Genomic DNA, 15,732 nt, shown 5'->3' on the forward strand with positions numbered 1-15,732 from the left:
CATTGCATGTTGAGTGGCGGATCTCAACGCCGCGTTTTGCCTCGACACCAGAGCAAAGAAATGAAAATATATTTTTTTAAATAAATATTTATTTCAGTGGGGATTGAACCCACAACCAGTCACGTTTACAATCACAAACCTGCGCCACGACTGGCCTCAACTATTCCTATTGTCATTTTATCTCCTTTTATCGTACAATTTTTTTCGTATGGAGTCTCCATACAATGTGATATAGCAAAGTGATTATGTGCTGAACTGGCACGTTCTAAGCGAAATTATTTAAAAAACTCATTTTACCATTTTAATAATAACTTATGTTTATTCCGTTCTTCCGGCGTTAGCTGCGATAAATCTCAGTGAGGTGTAAACAGTGTTTCTTCTTCTCAACTTTCAATGTTACCATCACCTACTCGTATAGACCCATCTTCATAGTTAAAATCTATTTTTACCCAATGTTTGCCCTTCTGCGCTTTGAAGTTTCCCTACAAAATGTCTTATATTTATTAATACATGTTGTTTACATTAGTAACGACTACTCATAATGTTCATTAAATATAATTAACTGAAAGTAAATACTGAAATAAAATATTTCATATTGGTTATAGCTTCAATTTTAGAGGCCAGTCGTAGCGCAGGGGTAAAAAAATGTAACTGTAAAAGCGACAAGTGGTAAGTTCGATTCCCACTCTAGAAAATGAAATATTTCATATGATATATCAATTTTCTGCGCTTTGGTGTCGAGGAATAGTGCGGCGTTCAATTCCGCCACTCAACACGCTATGTCTCCAGAAATGGGCGGAAAGTGGGGAACGGAGTGTCTTAACATTATGTTCTCTCTGCCTACCGTTCTGTGTGCATTATACAGCGTGAAGTTGATAAAATATTTAAAAAAAAAAATATTCCAAAGATGTAAATATTTTATTCTATCTCTGTCGTTAGGCGTTACTGAGTGGTAACGTGACTTTCAAATAGGTACGAGCAAAATGCGCAAGACTAATGTTTAGTTTAAAACATCGTACAACCGCATCCGATCTATAATTGTGAAATCCGTTTATTTTATTTTACAAGTGTGAAAAAGCTTTCGAATCTTCAAACATGTTTATTTTGAGCTTAAAGTTATTAATATTTATGTTATTTATGTTTCATTCTTTATTTAGTACAAATAATTGCCAGAGAAATAGGGAAGGCAGAGGAACCCTACCATTATTTTAATACTAATAATTTGTAATTAATAATAATTTCAAATTTAAAGTAGTACGTTTAGTTATTTCAAGGATATTTATTATTTATGTTAATTGACCTACAAAACATCTAAACGCAGCATTAAATAATAATAATATAGAATACAATAGAATAACACATAATCTTCTTCATTAAAATGATATTAGTAGATTTTATTATTATTTTTATTAATTTTAAATTGAATTTGAAAGAAAAAAGCAAAAAAAAACTATAAAATATAACAATAAAATTTTGCGTTTGCGACATGGGTAGACCCGCCGACAAATATGATAATGCTTATCGCTACGTGCCCTTTTTCTATGAAAGCAATACTGTAGTGTACGATAGGCCACTATTAGATTTCATATTAATTCTATTTAAGTCTCTATGACTATGATAATAAGGTTTATTGGTGGTTATTCAGTGTTGCCTAGTGTACGTTGATGGGTGCAACGAGCAAAGCGTGTCGTTTGTAAACAGTTGCTACGTGCCCGCACCGCGTGACACCCGTGTTGTACTTCTGTGCGTAGAAAAATAATAATAAAAAAAAATTAAAAGTCTTTGACAGTAGTTTGAAGTTTAGTGAAGCGTGAGTCGTGTTTAAGTGGAACAGTTGTTATTGTGTTTCCCATTGGGTACCTTGTGCTAGTGATGTGCGTAAAATAATTATTCGTTTATAATATTTGTTTTATCAGAATTACCTATATTAGCTTTGAACCAGGTCGCTGTGCTTTATTATTTTGTCGATATTTCCTATTATTGTTTTTAAAATTTAAAATTCTAATTTATATAAAGATTTTTGTATATATGTATGTATATGTATAAATATTATCGATTAACTTGGCCTTAGCCTATAATCGGTACACATCGTTGAACCTGTGTGAGCCTAAATATAGTTCCATCGCCTGAAGGACCACCCTTGTGATGGCAACCATAAACATATTACACTTAATTACACAGAGACTAATATTCATAACTAGCGACCCTATTGCGGCTTCGCCCGCTTTTACTACTGGATTACTCATATAATGTATGTTTGCAAAGCACTTAAGATAATGTGAAAATTAATTAAACCCTAATGCAACCCGCATTTTCGTAGTTTCAATAAGGATTTTCCAATTGTTTTACACAGCAAGGATTTTTAGTAGGTACCGTAATTTTAAATCTGTGCTACTAATCTTTTCAAGTACTTATTAAAATATATTTAAATGACTATTTTTAGATAGTTAAATGACATTAAATAATACATTCAATTCGAATTATCCAATACGTGCAAACGCATCTAAATCTTCGTTGCTATAAAGGCAGGCGGGTTTTTTTTTTTCGAGCTTGTGGTTAATACTGAAGAGGGTATTCTGTCCCTGATGAAAAGCAAGCACTACGTGGCTGCCTGTGACGAAAATTAAATAGAATGCATCGGCCGGGAATTGAACCCGGGCTGCCCGCGTGGCAGGCGAGCATTCTACCACTGAACCACCGATGCGTGTAAGGCAGGCGGGCGCGGCCGACGCATGGCGAGTGGCGAGCCGTTTCGCAGCAAGGATTTTTTGATATTGTAATTGATAAAATGAAAAACAGAAAAGACAGTTTTGATCTACATTAAATGGCCAACGTAACTAATATACTTATTTATATGCTGAGAGTAAGGGATAAGTGAAACTTGACTCGATACAGTTGATGTGTGAACGGCGTGATGTGTCAATAATTAAATGCGTTTTTCTCTAAAACTATTCGCAATTTCAAAATAGTTTAAAAAGCAAATTTTATCTTCGTTTAACGTAGAAATTTAATAAAGTATTTTAAAGGATAAGGATTAATACCATTATGGAAAAATATCCCTCACAATAAAAAATATATTGAAATTACTATTTTTAGACAGAAATATGATCACTACACGTTATCCTTAAAAGATAAAAATATGCTCTCGCGGACTTTTTTGTAGATCTTATTAAGAGGAACAATACTCCAGTACATTTTTTTCATGTAGTATTTACCATTAAAGCAGCGCATGCGCCAAAGTGTCTCAGCGGGTAGGACTTTATACACATTTATCGTATTTATGTTAATTTACATAAGAATGTACAAATAATAAACTATATATAAACCTTCCCTGAAAAATACTCGACCTAATGGTGAAAACCGCATCCAAATCCGTTGGGTGGTTTAGAAGAAGAAGAGTTAGAAAGTTCAGACAGACACAAAAAGCGACTTTGTTTTATAAGATATAGGATAAACTATTATTAGGTTGTTTTAGATATGGTTAATATAAATAAATATTAAAATGTTTTTAGTACTATTATGTTGATTGAGTAATATTTTAACATATTTTTTTTATCTTATCTAAGAGGTAAACAGATATATCGGGTATATCTTAGATAGTGCATAATGCAGTGTGAGTTTCTATAGGTATTAAATATTTTTAATTTTTAGTTAAAAAAGGGAAAAATTAACAATTAACAATTAATTTTACTCTCATACTGACTTCGGCTAATGCTGTTAATAATTTTCCTTAAGCATAAAATAACAATGTCATTTATATTTCTCTATAATTGTAACAATGTTCTAATTATACATTTAAATTTAATTATTTGTATAAAATATTAGTCACGAGACTAAATAAGGCTCTCAGAAACAGTAAATATGAGTCAGCACCTGTCAGTAAACCAATATGCTCCGAAGTTAATCAAATTCCGATTACGAAATTTTATTTGGAACATCTGCCAGGCCGGCTGGTAAGTATCGGGCACATCTTGGAACCCGCTGCCCGCATACCGCTACCTGCACTACGGCCATTGTTGCTATATACCCTTGTGAACAACAATAGATGGTCGTGGCCCGTATTGTTTTAAGAACCAGTAAACGTTCTTCATCCTTCAAGTATACTTGTTACAGCACTTGAGTTTGGAATGCCGAGTGTAAAAGTAATAAGCACCGTTCCTTTTAATTTGAAGGACGCAAGAAATCGGGATCATAAAAGAAATCTTAAAAAGCTTGTAAAAATTGGTACTTTGCTAAAGTTGAAAGGTGCTTTGCGAGCGTTGATTCAAAGCATAAATCTAAGAGGCCTTTATGGTGTATTGGCACAAGCGTGTGATGGTGAACGGTCGGTTGTGGGTTTGATTCCCAGTCGGGAGATATATTTTTTGTTATTTATTAATATTTTGGTTTTTTCGTTCTGGTAACAAAGTGAAGCGCAATTCCTCGAAAATTCATCGGAAAATAAACGGAGTGTCTTAACACTAGGCCTTAGGCCCTTTGCCTACTCTTCTATATGCAGGATACAGCGTAAAGCTGAGAAAAAAAAATACAAAAACTACTCGTGGAATTCGTTCCTAGCAACACATTCAGATCGACAGAATGGAATTTTCGATACAGGTAAACGATTCATAAAAGACAGTATTATTGTGATGCGAAATTTGTAACCCGAACCACGTCCCTCACCCGCCTTGCCTCACCCGTCGTCACTAAACGCGAGGAGAATTTAATTTGAACGCCCCATGGCCTGGAATTTTAATCGCCGTTACGCGACAAAGCTTCAATATCGTTCATACGATACTCTAGAAGGTAGTTTGTAAATGTAGACTTGGGTGCGTTATTAAAAGCACTAGCAGTAACAAGAGGCCAGACGTGGCGCACGCGACTGGATGGGGTTCGATTCCCACTCGAGGAATATATATTTATGTAAATTTATATTTTAATTTCTTCGTTTTGGTGTTGAGGCAAAGCGCGGCGTTGAGTTCGGCCACTTAACACCTTGTGCCTTGGCCACTTAATGACTTTAGAATTCGACGGAAAGTGGAGAACGGAGTGTCTTAACCATTTGGGTTCCCTTTACCTACAATTTAAATTTTCAATCACAAGTAAGTGTTCAGCTATTATTATTAGGTCTCAGGTTCTAATCTGCTACAATCTTTCTGTTAAAGTTTACGTTTTTCCAGTTATCTTTTTGTTGTATTGATAATATACGGTTATCTATACACTATTTCTATAAAAGTCGATAAGAGGCCGTGAGAACACGCAAAGTGGGGCTAGTCTTGGAATTTTGAAATATTAGGGTGAATTATTGTTAGGGTCCCCGGTGAAGGCCAGATCTAAGGCCAGTCTACATAGATTTAGGTGATTGTTGAACATTTAAATTGTTTAGTCTAGAGAAGCACGCTATGCTAGGGGAACTTTAGTGCTAGTAATATAATTTTAAATTTTAGTACTTTTTCATAATACTCATTTTACAATGTCTATCTTAATTAAATATATAGGACCCGTGTAAAACAATACTAATTTAAATAAAAATTTAAGTAGCCTTTTCCTGCAAGCGACACTTGATCCACTTGGGGAGGTGGTCTTCACGGTTGAGTTGTAACGTGTCCTCATATTCCTTAATTCATTATTCAAGTATGTATAAAGTGAAATTAAATTAACAATTTTAATTTGAGACAATTAAAACTACCAATTAATTACAAAATCTGAAGAATCAATTTGAAGTTTATGAAAATTTATGAAAATTAAGTACTACTCGTACAGAAAATACTCGTACATTAAAATTATATATTAAGTAAGAAACGTAAATGATTCATGAAAGAACATTGATTATAATTAATTTCTCTTTTTAGACGAAGTACAACAAACTATAGTATGTAAAATATAAAAAAAATAAAATAACTTTGAAAACCACTGCTACTTTGTAAAACTGTTTTTACAATAATAACATATAATTACATATTTGCTTCGCTTAGCTGTTTAATATAATAGTTATACTCTACTTCGGTATATGCGGTCACTCCATCGCATCTCCGATGCCAATTATGGCGGCGGAAATGAATACGTCTGACTTTGGCTATCGACTGGTCAATCAGTATAATATGGTATAGCTGTAGAATATGTGTTATGCAACTGTTAATAATAATATAGACAGGGGGAGTCTAGTGTTAAAACACTCCGTCCCCCATTTTCTCAGTGGCAGAACTCAACTGTGCTCAACACCAGAGCGAAGAGTATTCAACTGTTATTGAGCTACTACTGGCTACTACTTATAAAGCAGTTCTGTCACTTTTTGTACGAATAATAATTCGAGGTATTAGGCGACACTGGACGTGTATAGCACATAAGTTGGGTTTTATAAATAAACAATCTCTGGTATTGAAATATTATAAAATAAATAATATTTCGTCACATCACTCACTTTGTGGTCCGTCTGTCTATCCGTCTATCTAGAGCCTTTATCTCAGGAACGCTTGGAGATATCGAATTGAAATTCCAAAAAAACCATATACTCAGATCTACGGTCCCTTGATTTCCTGAAAAAATCGAATCTACATTTATTTTTAAAAAAAGAAAAGATATGGCCGTTTATACCGCAAAGAACGCATATTTCAACACTATAAAAAATATGACTTAAAGGGGGGCAAAATTTCGCATTGAAGCCGCTAGTTCAAGTTCTAGAGCCCGACTCGCGTTTATCCGGGTTTTTTTTAATTAAAATAAAATAAATGTCCATTTCTTCGAGTGGGGATCGAACCCACAACCTGTCGCGTTTACGACTGTAAACACACACATGCACACACGCTTCTGCCCCTGCGCCATGCCTGGCCTCAATCTGATTACTTCTATTAAATAAAGCGAAGATCAATTAGTATAATACATTATTTACAATACAATACGCACTTATTCAATACGTTTAATCCTGACATTTATTGAGGCAAGCAAAGCTTTCACTTTTTCTCGCGACTTTTTTGCGAAACACGTTTTTTATTTACAATTCATTACGTCATATCCGTAAAAGACTTTTTATAGTTTACCCCAAAATTTATATCAATGTACCACATAAAGGTATTAAAATAAACGATAAATGGACTTATTTATAATATATAAAAAAAATCAGCTTCACGCTGTATCCCGCACACAGAAAGGTAGTCATAGGGAACCTAATGTTAACCCTCCGTTTCCCATAACAATATATCATTCTACTCAAATATATAAACATATATACATAAAAAAATAGTGAAAAGAGGATAGACAGAAAGCGGTAATGGCTGTAACCCGGTTTCTTTGTGTAAACGTCGGATGTGGCCCTACATGTATAACTCAATATAGTGTAGCAAGTAGCTGTTAGGTACTCGATGGTTACGATCGACCTGATGGTGCTGTACCACTTACCCAATCTTTGTATAAGAGAGATTTATTGCTTACTTTTAGTTGATGTTTTTGTTTGTTAGAGAGAAATGTGTTATTTAATTTAGTTTGTGACCTTTTTGCCTTTTTGCTGTATTTTTCTATTTTATTATTATTATAAAAAAAAATTGTCGCAGAAGTAATCATGCCATATTTTTTTTATATTGTCATTTCCCTATTCAGTATAATTATTTAAATAATAATTATTCCGGTGGCTGTAAACGCGAGAGTGTGTTCGATTCCCGCTCGAAGAAATTAAATATATAATATTTAATATCTTCATTCATTTCTTCTTTCTGGTGTCAAGGGGGTGGGGTAGAGTTCTGCTACTCAACACGAAATGCCTCCAGAATTCGGCGTAAAATAGAGAACGGAGTGTCTTAACTCTAGGCTCCCTCTGCCCTCGCTACTGTATGCGGGATACAGCGTGAAAAAACAAACGAATAATTATCAGTTCTACTCACGTTCTTGCTTCATCATAATCGTGATGATCAATGAAATAACAGCTGAATATAAAGATGAATGACCCTACCCTACTCTACGTTTGATTTTCACATATTTTGTTCGAATATTAAACGGAATACTGGTGCAAACGTTTACCGATGATAATTCTCTCCTTTTGGAAGCTGCGATCTGGATTGCTGGCGTTGTTCCAAGCACGCTTTATATCACAAATTACCAATACGCCGTTGCAGATATTCTGCATTGAAATGTAGTTCAGTAAAATTCGTAAAATTGTTGGTTATATATGAAACAATATTTAATTTTAGAACAAAGTCTCTTAATACAAGGTGTCTACGTTCCCTCTGTTCACTTGCTATGTGCGGGATACAGCGTGAAGCGAAAAAAAAAACCAAAAAATAATAATAATTAAGGCTACAAGCATTTCTTATATTAAAAAAAAATGCTTTAAATGATTAAAATATTTTCCAATTTCATTCCTCAAGAACAGTTCTCCTCAATTTTCGGTACCGCTTGCCATATGGCGAAGGGTGATTTCTCACGGATACTCATTTCAAGATGTTTCTTTTACCTTTTGCTGGTGTGGTTTCACTATAATTCCTTTTAGCGGAGTATGATCTCATTATATGGAAGCGGGGAAGTGTGTCAGTGTGGGCTTGTAATGCGCTGAACCGTTGGGCAGCGTGCCTAATCTTACCCATAGACCGTCTCTATGGCGACTCGCTGTATTTGGGCACCCGTTGTTTATTTTTTTTTTAAATTATTATTTCATATATTTTTTTTATTTTTATCTGTATTTTTTATCTATAAATAACGATCAATTGTATTGACTCTATACAGCAATAAGAATTTTTATTAATTTTAATCTTTGCAAAAAGGTTTTATTAAATTTAATTTTACGTACATACATATATTTTTTTATCAGCTTCACGCTGTATCCCGCAAACAGCAAGGTAGGCAGAGGGAACCTAGTGTTAAGACACTTCTTGACCCGCTTTTCGTCGAATTTTTCGAGGCATTGCGTGTTGAGTGGCGAAAATCAACGCCGGGCTTTGGTGCCAGATCGTAGAAATGTAAATATTAATAAATAATAATTTATTCTCGTAAAACACAGTTAGTACTAAAGAAATACATGAACGATCAGTTTCACTAGCTACTTTATACATAGCGGTCACAGTTAGACGTTCCATTATAATATACGTGTTAGCGGTTGAAAAAATGACATACAAACGTACTCGATTCCTATAAAAAAGTTATATCTTTTCACTTTCTTCAGTGTTAACCGTTATTGACCTTTACACGAACCATCATTAAATTATTAACCATAACAACGTAACTACATATTATTAGTGCTCATCTACTTAGTTAGTTATTACTTGAGACTATTATAAAATAACTGTAATATTGTAAATACGATTGGTTGTGCATTCGATTCCCTATTGAGGAAATTATTTTTGTAATTTTTAATTTGCTTGTTCTGGTACTGAGGCACAAGTGCTTTGTTGAGTTTTAAAGCTCCAAATGCAATGTCTACAGTATTTTACGGAAAGTGGGGAACGGAGTGTCTTAGCACTAGGTTCCCAGGTTCCCTCTGCGTGATAGCTTGTACAAAAAGTGCTGTACTTACTGTAAAGCAGTTTAAGAAGTAATAAACCTATTTATTAAATAATTTTCGCACTACTTGAAGTAAAATAATGATATATAGAAATGATTTAGCGATATAATTTCTAATCTTATCGTAGGTGACGGAAGTGCATCAAGGTTAGACCCTTATCAAGAAGTGTATTGTTTATTTAAATAGATTTAAATCAGATATAAATATATACGTAGGCTATTTCTTAGGAATTTTTATTTAATCAAAGTAAGATATCGTAAACAATTTATATATATAAAATATTTCTTAATAAATATGCGAATATATTACAAGAATATAAGAAACGTACGTTTCTTTTAATTTATTGCCAATAAGACTGTTAATATTATGAAAGAGAACGATAAAAAGACAATTAAAATAAAAGCAGTCGTTTAACACTTTTATACTTTGCACGTTGTAATTTTTTTTTGAGTTACGTAAATATTAAATAACATTTTTTCTAACCGTATCCCGGACATAGCAGGATAGGCAGAGGGAACATGTGAGACTCTGTTACCATTATGACACTATCGTTCCCAACTTTGCACCGAATTCAACGCTGCTCAACACGTAATGCTTCCTAAATAAATAAATTACAAATATATATTTCTTACAAAATAAACTAAATGTTTATTTAATATATTTTACATAACACAGTAGATACTTTAGACTTGCGCAAACTTGGCGTTACACGCCAAGATCGCCCACCCGTCCGCCTTAGCACTGTCTTAGCGACGTATTAATAGCCTTTTACACATAAATATTTAAGATATTGGCATTTAACATTCTCTTTTTAATATTTTAAAGTGGGGCAGGGGCAAAAGCTGCAACTGCAACGGGTTACGGGTTCGATCCCCACTTGAGAAAATGAAATATCTATTATCCACTCTTAAACGCAATGCCTCCAAAATTCGGCGAAAAGGGGGGAGCGGGCTGTCTTAACATTAGGTTCCCTCTACCTACTTTGCGATTTTCTTCTAAGCTCTACATATAAACATTACGAACTTAAATTGGAAAATCATATATATTATGCATAAGCCATATTTATAAAATATTTTTTTAATTATAAATTATAATCAATTGCCGTGTAATTTTAAGTATAATAATTATAAATAAATCTTTAAAATTTACTGCAGTTTTGTCAATTGTAATAATTATTAATAATCTGTAAAATTTACAACAATACTAGAAATATCTAATATATTTTACACGTATACTCTAGGCTCGTCCATCACTCGTTGGCTCTAGTAGTCAAGACCGTGTGCTTTCAAGGACAACATCCTTGTTGTTATCCAGTTTTCTTAATACGAACTTAATTTTTTTTATAAAATACGTGTTTGCAAGTACTTAGAACAAGTTATGTATAATACACCTTGCTCTCGTATCAACTTGAAAACCACGTCCAATCGGAGCATTTAATTGAAAATATCTTTGAATGCAATACATTATATAATATTAATATATTTAAAAATGAAGTCAGTCGTAGTGGTTTTGAGTTCGATTTCCACTCGAGAAAATAAAATATTTAATATTTCCATTTTCTGCGCTCTGGTGTCGAAGCTCGGCGTTGGGTTCCGCCACTCATTGTGCAATGCCTCGAAAAATTTAGCAGAAAGTGGGGAACGGAGTGTTTTAACACTAGGTTCTTTTTGCTTACCCTGCTATATGCGTGATACAGCGTGAATCTGATTATTTATTATATCTACAAAATTAAGAGTAAATAATGTAAATCTCAGAAATTCATATTTTTCTGGTTCTTAAATCTTACAAGACCAGAAATAATTTGAAACATCAGATATTTTATCTCGTCAAGTGGGTGTACGCTGGTGCAGTCAACATTCCTATGCTAGTATATTGTTTGCTCTTCTAGGGAGCTTAAAATAATTACACAAGTGTACTATAGACAAGAGAGAGACCCTTTTAGAGTTCGTCGCTTATCTTTTACCTGACGCTGTTTGAATTAAAGTATGATAGTTACCGGTTTTCGAAGATTTTTTTTTAATTTGTTTCACGCTCTATCCCGCACACAGCAGAGTAGAGGAAACCTAGTGTTAAAACACTCCGTTCCCCACTTTCCACCAAATTCTGGGGACATTGAGTGTTGAATGGCGGACTTGAATGGACTCAACGAAGCGACACCAGAGGGAAGAAATTAAATATATATTTCATTTTCTCAACTGGGGATCGAACTCACGACCAGTCGCGTTTATTTGTGTCCCTGCGCCACGACTGGTTTTCGAACATCGATCGTTGGAACTGCGAAATGACTGCACTTTCACTTTCCTAATGATTAGTTCGTCTATGTAAATGTGTGGGCTTGTATTACATGTAAACTTATAGATGTAATGATCTGTTTCCTATACTAGGTAATCTATAGATTGTAAAAAATATGAAATCTGTTGTGAAAGTGCTCACATCTTATTCTAGAGATATAACATTATTTAATTTTTTTTGGATCTTTGAAAAAAATGAAAAAAAAAAATTAGACAGAAATCCCAAATGTAACGAGTAACGTTCGTTGCATTCTTATGTCAATAATATCAACGTACGACTACATAGTCTATGGGGGGATCCTCTTCCATGGAAAGGTACTCATGCAAATATAATTGTATTATGTGCCTTTTTTATGGTTTCTTCAACTTTAATTTGCGCAACGAGCTCACATATCTTAATGTGTATTGTTTATGTATATTGCATACTACATTGTCTCGCTCACAAAACTTTCTTTTAAAATAACTCTTCTAGCAAAAACTAACCTAACTAACTAACTCGAAAGAGAGGAAGATTAAAATTTTAATTTATTTTTCTAATTTTAATAGTTTAACCTTTTGTTGCCATTTAATTTTTAATGTAAAAAAAAAACCTAAAACTTCACACTTGTACCGACACATCAATACATATTATTGTTTTTATTTGTTTACTTTATCCGCCGGCTCGTATGTACGGTGATGATTATTAGAGCAACACACACGTTCATATTTAAACTGTGAATAGTAAATAAACGGACATGGCCGGCGCGGGCGGCGGCTAGGCGTGCGCGTGCGCATCTCGACTAGCAGCTCGCTTCAGTGTGTTAATGTCTCTGAATGGAGGCAGTCACGCGGCTTTCCATTCTTTTATATTTTATCGTACGTACTACGAACCGTGCTGACCCAGTTTAGATATCGATTTTAGGTGAAAAAAGTGCATTATTGGAAGAATTTGTGTGTTTAGTGTTGTGTTTCTGTGCTTCGTAATTCGCAGTTGGGCCATATGTTTTTTTTTGGTGCGTAGGTTAATTTTGATGTGCTATTTCAGTAAATGTGTTCTCAGCGTGTATAAACAACATGCTTGGAATTAGAATCACAGTTTATAGTATATATCCTTTGTCAGCTATTTAAGAGCTATAAGTTTTGTTTAATATTGCTTTTTTATTTGTGAAGTTAGTAATTTTTGTTTGGATTCCACTTACTTGTTTTGAGGTGTCAAGTCGGTAATTCAAGGTGTCAGGTAATTGTCATAATAATTAATTAATATGAACTTGCTTTGTGCTGTGAAATATTATGAAAATAGTATTGAAATTACATAAGATTGCTATATACGGTTATTTATTACATTTTTTTAAAAATCTAGTAAAACTTCCGATATTGTATTTTTCTTTCCTAAATTTGCATAACACTTTAATAATATTGTTCACATTGGTACTGTCCATTTGTACCGTTGTTTGTTTAATGAGTATTTAACTCAATTTATCAGTGGCTTCTAGCAATGGTCGTATCCGTCGCAAATCGTCGGTTTCCTCCTAAGACGATGATCTGGTCTTCATGAACATGATTTATACCTGCCACGTCATTAGTTTGTGTTAACGCTTGTCGCGGGCGGATGTGTTCATTTGCCTCGACAGCCTATTTACGGTCCTCTTTTGTAGGTAAAAGCTTTTGAGCTTCAACTTAAATGTCATCGCATTAAGTAGGTACTTTTATATTACGTAGGTAATTCTTTAAAGAACACAGTGTGCTTAAATGTTTTAGCACTTTTAGGGTTCCGTATATAAAAAGGTGAAAGCGGGACCCTTATAGAATTACGAGTTGAGAACTTACAATACAAATAAAAGAATAAATCTGAAAAATTAAAATTTTTAATTATTAATGTTTGTAGTTCATTTCAAACAAAACGAGTGTATATGCCCGCAAAGTTAAGTTTGTCAACTTTTATAACTAGTACTTGACCGATTTTTTTAGCTTAGAGTTTCAATAATATAAATATCCTTAGTAAAAAGCGACGACCGTACTTGAATAATGATTCATACGTGACTTAAAAATACATAATATGTATCGTTGTATTTAAAACTGTTCGATATACCATTTCTTCGGTATTGTGTCGAGGCAAAGTACAGCGTTGAGTTCCGCTACTCAACACACAATTCCACCAGAATTCTCTTCCTACCCAGTTACATGCGGGATACACTGTCACGCAAAAACACCAAGTAAAGAGTAGGTGTAAGCATAATAGCGTGACGGCATTTATGGTCATATTTATTGTTATTACAAATAAATGAGAAGTAAATCAACAAGGTCACTGTTTACTATTGTTGAAATGGTAAATTATGCTTAGAATTCTCGCGTGTAAATAATTTCTTGAGGTTATCGCAGTACATTGTTGGTTCCACCAGGCCTTGGCTTATCTTGGGAAATATCGGTCTCGTGCCGGAAAGCGCTGGCAGCGTGCCATGGCGGGCTCATGCGTTACTATTACTGTAGCCCGTTACCACTGATTAGTTTAGACTTTAGAGGTTTTTGCAATACAAACTAGGTAGTTCTATTAAAATATACCGCAAGCCGAGGTTGGAGTTCCGCAGGGGGCGCCCTTATAGTCGTCGACTTCCTCACAGGCAGCCATTTAGTGCTTGCATTTCTTCAGGGACAGAGTACCCTCTTCCCTACGCAACCGGTGCCGCTGTAAAAGCTAATAGGGCTAACAGCATTAACCTCATGATCGAAAAAAGATGTGTAAGATAGCAGAACTTTTTTTACTTTTACCCAAGTGGTAGTTTTACTCACAACTGTTGACTTGCAAGTACTTACTGCATTTACGCTACTTAAAAATGTCTTGCTTTAAAAACATTTTAACTTGTTATTTTCACATTAAGATGTAAGTTTCTTATACTTTTCTTAAAGTTGAAATATATCTATACTAATATAATAAAGCGGAAGAGTTTGTTTGTTTGTTTGTTTGTTTGTTTGTTTGTTTGTTTGTTTGTTTGTTTGTTTGAACGCTAAGATCTCTGGATCTACTGGTCCGATTTAATTTGTTTTTGTTTTGTATGAAAGCTGCATTCTTCAGAAGTGCTATAGGCTATATAACATTACATTACACATATATACTAATATATTTTAAAGTACATTCTAATTTGACATGCAATTTATTCTGCCATGTTAATAACAACCGTCGTTGCTACGCGACTGCTACCGCGACGTTTTGATATTCATCCTTATGAAAATAAATATAATAGTCACTTTTAGCATTTCATCTAGATTGAAATTATAGTTTACTGTATAACATACTAATAAATAATTAAGGAGATGTCACTGATTCCAAATGACCTAGCCACCTAGCGGGCGGCACAGTATGACCGACGCGAACGGGCAGATGACGTTGACGGTTTTATAAATTTTCATACATTTTCGAACTTTATTTGTTGTTTATAATTAATTTAAAATACACTTTGATTCTCTTCTTATTTTATTTGAACCGCTAAAATTATCCTACTTAATAGAGAGAAATGTTTAGTTATTTCGTAGAGTCGATGTCTATGTACGCAGGTACGGAAAACTTTAGGTTCCTTTTTTAATATTAAGAATACCTATCCTTTAGTTACTTTTAATCCTTTTGTTAGTTCATTTCAATAACTCAGATAATTTTTTCTAATAATGTGTATCTACTTATTATTCTTTTTGATTATTTGAGCTTATATTTTCTTACTAATTCTATTGAGAATTGAAAATAATTTCATGAATATATTTAATAAATATTCTTATAGTTGAAGCAGGCGTAGCCGCGTCCGCGTCCACTAGTCTTACTATAAAAAGATAGTAAAGTAATAATAAACCAAAAATTACCACAGAATTACATATAAACGTTACTATTTCCGCAATTTTCTCCTGATTTCAAAACAATCCAAGTAGTCTCCCACACTTACTTTCCTTTGAACAATAGCATGTTTAAAATTTCACTTTTTGTCATATAAATGGAATTGACAATTAATTACT

The 15,732-nt window shown here is 33.7% G+C and overlaps 1 protein-coding gene across 8 annotated transcripts in view; it reads left to right on the forward strand.

Annotated features, from left to right (window-relative positions):
- Positions 1–15,732, forward strand: part of raskol (Ras GTPase-activating protein raskol) — a 136,662-nt gene that overhangs the window by 80,596 nt on the left and 40,334 nt on the right. Inside the window, exon 1 of one of the 8 annotated variants that reach the window (XM_085192565.1) lies at positions 1,721–1,874. The exons of 6 other annotated variants lie outside the window; for them this stretch is intronic. The gene's annotated coding sequence lies outside the window, so the exon portion shown is untranslated. Of the gene's footprint in view, positions 1–1,720; positions 1,875–15,732 lie in introns of those variants that run through there. One more of the 8 variants, XM_085192566.1, reaches the window with a different exon arrangement.

Source organism: Heliconius melpomene, chromosome 11 (assembly GCF_056956725.1).
Source record: "Heliconius melpomene rosina isolate 202511_hmr_F chromosome 11, ASM5695672v1, whole genome shotgun sequence".
NCBI lineage: Eukaryota > Metazoa > Arthropoda > Insecta > Lepidoptera > Nymphalidae > Heliconius > Heliconius melpomene.